Source organism: Tenrec ecaudatus, chromosome 12 (assembly GCF_050624435.1).
Source record: "Tenrec ecaudatus isolate mTenEca1 chromosome 12, mTenEca1.hap1, whole genome shotgun sequence".
Lineage (NCBI taxonomy): Eukaryota > Metazoa > Chordata > Mammalia > Afrosoricida > Tenrecidae > Tenrec > Tenrec ecaudatus.
Window position 1 is genome coordinate 50,170,241 of NC_134541.1, and position 8,367 is coordinate 50,178,607.

Genomic DNA, 8,367 nt, shown 5'->3' on the forward strand with positions numbered 1-8,367 from the left:
TTTTTTGTTTTTTTTGCCATCATTCTTTTCTAGATCTTACTTTCTGTTGAGTCCTTGGTATCAGCTCCTCTTTGTTCCCTCCCCCACCCACCTTCATGACCCTTTGATAAATTATAAATTATTGTTATTTTCATAACTTACACCAACCACTGTCTCCCTTCCCCCAGGTTTCTGTTGTTCCTTCCCATGGAGGGGGAGTGTGGTTATGTGTTGATCATTGCAATTAGTTCCACTTCCTCCCCTCCTTTCCCCACCTTCTCCCTACCCTTCTGTTATCACTTCTCCCATTCCTGTTCTTGGATTCTGTGTGTCATGCAACATTTTTTTTTAATCATTTCATTGGAGACTCACAACTCTTATCACAGTCCATACATACATCCATTGTGTCAAGTACATTTGTACATATGTTGCCATCATGCTTTTCAAAACATTTTCTTTCTACTTGAGCCCTTGGTATCAGCTCATTTCCCCCTCCCTCACCCACTTTCCCTCATGAACCCTTGATAATTAATAAATTATTATTTTTTCATGTCTTACACCGACTATTGTCTCCCTTTACCCACTTCTCTGTTGTCTGTCCCCCCAGAAGGGGGTTGGTTATATGTCAATCATTGTGATCGGTTTCCCCTATCTCCTCGACCTTTCCCCTATCATTCTGCTATCACTACTCTCATTATTGATCTAGAGGGGTTTATTTGTCCTGGATTCCTGTCTTTCCAGCTCTTATCTGTAGCAGTGTACATGCTCTGGTCTAGTCAGATTTTTAAGGTAGAATTTCGGTCATGATCATGGGAGCAGAGAAAGCATTAAAGAACTAGAGGAAAGTTGTTTATTTTGTTGGTACTATAACACAACCTGGCTGGCTCATCTCTTCCTTGTGACCAATTGTCTACAGATGGGCATTGGGTCTCCATTCCTATCTCCTCCTCATTCACATCGACATGATTTTTTGTTCTGGGTCTTAGATGCCTGATACCTGATCCCATCGACACCTCATGATCACACAGGCTGGTGTGCTTCTTCCATGTGGACTTTATTGCTTCTCATTTCATGAGCTCTTATCTCTTACCTGTACCCTCCTGTGAACATTTTTTTATGCAGAATTCACATGTTTATTCATCAAAGGGATAGTATATATTCTAACATTTGTAGTTAGTATGTGTTCTAACAACGTTTGGACATACACAGTCACACATCAGGCAATACATCAAAGGTGGCTTACCTTACTGGTGGAGAGCTCAGTGGCATGGTGTCCTCTCTGAATCTGCCACTGGTAGGGTTTTGATGCATTGAGGTAAACAGCTTTGCTTAGTCACACATTATGTCAATGGCCCTGTCTGGGAGTTTTATAAGTTTTACCAGTGGGCATCTGAAGTTTCTTTTTCTTTAAATCATTTTATCGGGGGCTCTTACAACTTGTTACAAACCGTACATCAATTGTATATGACATTCATCCATATATTCCATCGTGTTTTTCCAGACATTTACTCTCCATTGAGCCCTTGGGATCAGCTCCTCTTTCCTTCCCTTGCCCCCCCTCCAACCCTCATGGCCCCCTGATAGATTGAAGAGTGTTAATTATTTTCAAATCTCACACCTACCGCTGTCTCCCTTTCACTCTGGTTTCTGTTGTTCTCCCCCCTGGATGGGGGTGTGTGGTTATGTGCCATTCATTGCAGTCGGTGCACCTCCTCACCTCTACCCTCTTCCACCTACCCTTTTGGTATCTCCATTTCCATTCTTCTTCCTGGGTTCCATGTGTGGTGAGTTTTATCTCTTGCCTATACCTATGTACATGCTCCCATCTAGTCTAGATTGGGAGGGGCACTGAGGTCGTGGTAGCTGGGGTGAGGAGGCCTCCAGGGAACAGAGATATATTGTATGCCCCATTAGTGCTCTACTGCCCCCTAATTGACTGGCCCCTCCATGCGACCCCTCAATGGAGGGATGTTCCATTGTCCATAGATGGGCTTTGGGTCTCCGCTCCAACCCCCCTCCATTCTCACCAATGCATTTTTGTTTGTTTGTTTGTTTACTGTTGGTTATGAGTCTTCTGATGCCCGTTGCCCAATTTCGATGATACCTCACTATCGCACCGTCTGGTGTGCTTTTACCATGTGGGCTTGTTTCACTGTTGGATGGCCGGTTGTTTAATTTCAAGCCTTTAAGACCCCAGATGCTATGCCTTTTAATAGCCGGGCAGCATCCTCTGTCTTCACCACATCTGCTTATTCACCCAGTTTGTCTTCAGCAATGTGTGTGTGTGTGTGTGTGTGTGTGTGTGTGTGTGTGTGTGTGTGTGAAGGGGGGCCAGGGTGAGCATCCCAGAATGCCAATTTGTTAGAACAAAGTGTTCTTGTATTGAAGGAAGGTATGAGCCGAGGCCCAAGGCCCATCTGCAGCTTCAGTGTATTGCCTTATAAATATATGTGCATAGGCCAATACCACTATTGTTATGGATTAATATATTTGCCTAAGTGCACACTCAGCGTTACCCTTGAATAAAATCTCCTTTAACACGTGGTTGCCACCTAGTGGTGGAAAAATACACTGCAGTATCTATCTTGGTAATTTGGGCATTTTAATTACACAGGTCTGGATTGTATTGACGCAAATAAAGTGAGAGTTCTTTGATGACCTGCTACTCATTTAGGGTCAGCTTATAAGTTTGTCCTCACGTTTTCTAACGATAAAGGAAATCTTGTGCTCATTGTTGCCTTTTACAGCAAATGTGTCTGGGTCACTGGTGCAGGAGCAAGGCTATTTGCAAAGCTGGTGAGGGAGACTGCAGCTTCCATCAGACGGGAGCCTTCCCTTGGCCAATGTTGAGTTTCCAGGGGCAGAGGTGGAGTCCAGCTGGTGCTGTCCACACACTGCCAGACCACAGAGCCGAGTCTGTGAGCGAATCCCAATTAATCTTTTCAAACCAGGTGGCAACATAGGTACAAATATACTTGATACAGAACCCCCAATAAAATTATCTTTTAATTTAAAATTTTTTAAATCATCATCTAAAAGAAATCAAGAGTGAATAAAAATGTTAGCTTGTGATTATTAAGAACATCAATACACCTTTAAATCTGCACCAAAATATTCCCTGAGAGGTGATGGTTGCAGCTGCGGTAGAGTCAGCCTCATGGACAACAGAACAATACTGCCTGCTCCTGCCCGGCCTTCCCCTGATCTTTCAGATTGAACCTTTGAATCCACAGGGTTTTCACTGGCTGATCTTAGGCCATTCTTCCTAGTCCATCTTAGTCTGGAAGCTCTGCTGCCGCCTGTTCAGCTTCATAACCACATACAAACCACCACTGACAGACAAGTGGTGACTGTGCGTGGGGTCCATTCACAGGGAATCCAGCCCAGGCTTCCCACAGGAAGTGTGAATTCCACCACTGAGCCACCAGTGTCCCCCTACATCTTCAAGAGTAGCTGCTTTATTGTTGTTGGTAATAATGCTAAAGTTTAAAATTTCTGGTGGAAATTGATGACCACTTTCCAGCCTCTCAAGACACTGGGAAAAGGAAATACATATGGACCATTGGACAAATTGGGTTTGCCAATTACTAATTGTTTAGCCACCTTCCAGTCCGTTGAAATCAGGGTCTTGGTTTCCTCAACTGAAAAACACCTCAACTGTCATCTTCAGAACCAACCAATATGTCTCGATGCTTTGTAAAATCTTTAAAAAGCTGCATAAATAAAGCAAACGCTGGTTTTGTCCCTAAGACTCAGCATGCAGTGGGTCTGAGGAGGGGAGGTCTCATAAGGAAGAACAGCGCCATATTCATTCAACACTTGCCAGTTTACAAAGGAGGGAACCCCTCCCCTCCGCTGACCTTTACAATCAAGAATTTGGTCAGCTGGATAACACTGATGAGCAGCAGCCTTGGTGATCCTATTGTGTAAGTTTTGGACTACTAAGTACAAGGTTGGAGGTTCAAACCCACCAGTCACTCTTCGGGAGAAGGCTATCTATCTGCTCCATAAAAAGTTATAGTCCAGAAACCCTATATAGGGTCAGAATTGACCTGATGGCCCCGGGTTGGGTTGAGTTGGATTCGGTTGTGAGGAAGCAAGGCCATTGACCTCTCTAGCACCTTTCAATTCCAGGACAATCTGATTTGTCACCTGGGGTACCCATGTGCCACCCACATCTCCCCCTGAGATGCCTCCGGTTTCACTAAGGAAACAAAATCAACTGGGAAGACCCCACTTTGTTTTATTGTTGAATGTGCAGGAAATAGCGCCCTGTGAAGAACTCCAAGTCCCTCTCACCAGCAACCCCAGCTGTTCAGAGGCAGCTATCATGGGAGCAGAAAGGCGTTATGAACTGCTACACATGTAACCTGACTCACGAGTTCCAGTTTCTGCTTCCTCGTCTTCCAGGTTTCCTGCGCACCCTCAACCATCTCTGCTCCCACAGAATTGATCCGTGCCACTTCTAGTAGTCACCACATCTATTTACACAGCCTTTTCCCTCACTAGACTGTGAGCAAGGACCAGTTTTGTATTTCTTCTGCCCCTAGTCCTAGCAGAGCCATATGCAAGCTTTACAAGCTATGCTGGTTGGCATTGTAAACACTTTCTTTCCCTGTCTGTTTTCCTGCAGCACTTGCTGTTCCAAACAATGGCTTTGTACTAAGCACCTAATTAATGCTTTCTACCTGAAGTTTTCCCTGGCTTCAGGGCAGGCTAAAACTCCCTTGGAATTAATAGCCCTGGGAGCAACCCCTAGCCAAAGAAAAGTAGAACTTGGTAGAAAATACCTCTTCTTCCTCACCCCTTAATGCACCAACTCTAAAAGCGGTTCTGCGAAGTTGCCCAGAGCTCCCCGGCCAGGAATGAGTCCCAGTCACCCCTAGCAGTAACTGGCTCACACATGCTGCCTGCTCTGGCTTTCCTCCCAGCTTTGCATCTGCATTACCTCATCAGAGATCTTGGAGTCACATCTCAAAGCATTTGTCACAGAGTCTGTTTCTGAAGGAGCCCAAACTAAGTTGGTCAATCGGTTGATGGAATGGATGTGTGAATGTGATTCACTGCAAAGGAAGGGATGGAATTCAGCTTGGTGGTTTCCCTTACCTCATGCTACTGCCTCAGAGTGTGTCTAGGCTGCACTGGAAGACCTGTGCAAACACCTGTGCACACCCACTGACTGGCACAGGAGGAGGCACTTCTCATCTATCGCTACCATCCTGCTATTTGTCATCCCATGCATCTGATGTCCCCACCAAACACGCATGTCAGCTAAAACGGTGCACTGGGTTTGAAATCGACAAGAGAACAGTCAGGACAAGGGTACAAAGGAACTGTTCCAAAAAGGATCGTGTGGATCATGGTAGCTCTTTGCATAGAAGCAGAATTCCTAGAGTGCACTAGACCTTAGGGAATTGTGGTCATTGGGGGTTGGGGTGAGAGGAGGGTGGCGTGCATAGGGGCCGTCCCTAAGCATCCGTACTGGGCTGTAGACGCACCGCTGAGTCAGGACCCTCAATCCCCTTCTCCTTGGTCCTTGGGCGCTCTGTGCTCCTTCCCCCAGCAGCCTTTGCATCAGCTATTGCTCTTAGCACACTCTGAGGGAACTGCGTGGGGAGATTCCCCCAAACCTAAAACCAGACTGATTTGTTTGAAGCTTGTCTGACGTTCCTTGTAGCTACAGAGGACATCCCTGGCTGCTTCCGTGTAAGCCATCAGTGCCGCAGAGAAAGACTCAGAGGCCTATTTCTGCCGAGAAGTTAGCCACTCGCATCCCACGGAGCACAATGTCTGCTCGCGGCACAACGAGACTGAGAGTGAGTCAGAATCCACTGCGTGGCAGCTGCTAGTGGCTAAGAGGGCTGCTCAGGGTTGCGTAGCTGTTGTTTTCCAATCATGACTTCCATAAAAGTGTGTGGGTTCTCATCACCAACGTCAGCTGTCGTGTGGACCTCATGAAAGAATGTGCTCTGATGAGGTGGGCATTGTTCTCAGAGGAAAGGAGACCTTCTAAAACCAAGACTCCTCTGAAGGCGGAAAAGTGACGGTTTATATATTCATTCATTCAGCAATTATGTGTTGAGTTCATTAGTCCTGGTTACTGTTGCTAACTGCTGTTGAGTTGGGTTCAACTTGCTGTGCCCATCGGTGCCATATTCCGAATTGCTATATCTAGGAGCCCATGAGTTCATCAGGCTGAGGGGCGTCCTCTTTTCATGCACCCTCTGCTTGACCAAGCGTGATGTCCTTCTGCAGTGCCTGGTGTCTTCTGAGAGCATGTGCAGAGGACATGAGGCAGGTCTCTCCAGCCTCACTTCTAGGGAGCACTCAGCTGTTTCCCAGACAGATTTACTTATTCTTCTAGCAGTCCAGGGAAATTTGAATATTCTTCACCAACACCATAATTCAAAATAAAATGATCATTCAGTCTTCCTTCATTTGTCCGTAGGAAAATGTACATCAAAACTATTTCTCAGAAAAACAAAACATAACAAGGGTTGAAGATGTAGAGAAATCGGAACCCACTGTGATTGTTAGTGGGACTGTAAAATAGTGCGATTACTTTGGAACAAAAATTTATTTTTTTCCCCTCAAAAAGTTACCTTGTTGTTAGGTGCCATCAAGTCAGCTCCAGCCCGTAGCAATTCTCTGCCCAACAGAACAAAACAGTGCACATCCGGTGCCTATATATTGTTGTAGCCATGGTGTCCGTACATCTCATAAGAGTCCCTCCACTTTACCCAGCAGGATGTCCTTCTCCAGGAACTGGTCTCTCCTGGCAATGTGTCCAAAGGATGTGAGGTGAAGTCTTGCCATCCTTGCCTCTAAGGATCTGGCCATATTGAATTTTCAAGACAGGTCGGTTGGTCTTTTTAGCAGCCATTCGTACTTTCAATATTCTTCTCCGGAATCGCAATTCAAGTGAATTGATTCTTCTACAGTCGTCTTTATTCAATATCCAGCTTTCCCATGCATATATGAGGCAATGGAAAATATCATTGCTTGAGTAGGCGCAATGATGAGTCCTCAAATTAACATCCTTGTTTTTCAATACTCTAAAGAATTAGATATGATTACAACTATTAACAGATTTACCTAATGCGACTCATCTTTTGACCTCTTGATGGCTACTTCCATAACCATTGATTGTGGATCTAAGCAAGAAAAATCTTGGCAACTTCAACCTTTTCTCCATTTATCATGTTACCTATTGGCCCATTTGCGAGGATTTTCGTTTTCTTTCATTGAGCTGTACTCCACACTGAAGGCAGCAACCCTTGATCTCCATCAGCAAGTGCTTCAAGACCTCCTCACTTTCATCCAGCTAAGTTGTGTCATCTGCAAGTTATTAATAAGCCTTCCTCCAATCTTGATGCCACATTCTTCAAACAACCCAGCTTCTCTGAGGTCTTGCTCTGCATACAGATTGAACAAGACTGTATGGTGAGAGGCCACAACCCTGATGCTCACTTTTCCTGACTAAACCATGCAGCATCTCCTTGTTCTCTTTGCGCAACTCTATCTTGATCCATGAACAAGTTCCTCATGAGCACAATGAAATGTTCTGGAATTTCCATTCCTCCCAAGGCTTTCTATAGTTTATTACGGGCCACACAGTTGAAATGCCCTTGTATAGTAATAAAAAGAAGCAAAAGTTACCATATGACTCAGCAATTCCACTGAAATAGATACTTGTCTACTAATGTTCATTGCAACATTAGTCTCAATAGCCAAACGTTTGAAACAACAACCCAAATGACAATCAACAAATGAATGTAGATTTTTAATGTGATTTGCACAATGCAATATTATACAACCACAAGGAAAAATGAAATTCTCATGCATGCAGGAACCTTGAAACCATTATGCTGAGTGGAATAAGTTAGTCATGAATAAATAAATAGTGTATGATTCCACATGTATAAAAATGTAGAAAATGTCATGGATTGAATTGTGTCCCCCTAAAAATCTGTGCCAACTTGGCTAGACCTTATTTCCTCTGTTTGTAAAGGCACTCATCCTAGATGTTGTAAATCCTAAGCTCGTGTGACAGGGATGTGCATGCACGCGGTAGGTTTTGAGTCAGGTTGGTCCAGGGTGTATGGGTCCAACCTCTCAACAGAACTGAGCCTGATGATGTCTCCTAGGGGATGTGTATGTGAGGTTTCATTGCCTACGTGGGTTTCATCGCCTAGGGGACACTGAGCTGCTGTGCCAAGTAAGACATTCACTTTAATCCATTCTCCCATAATTTTCTTCAAAAGTGGATGTTAATATAGCTACATCCTCACCTAGAAAGTGGGTGAGGAGAGAGGTAGGGGGCGTGCGGGCAGGGTGTGTATGAGCCACATCCAAGCCAATAACTTCAAGTGGAGGATGAGACCATTC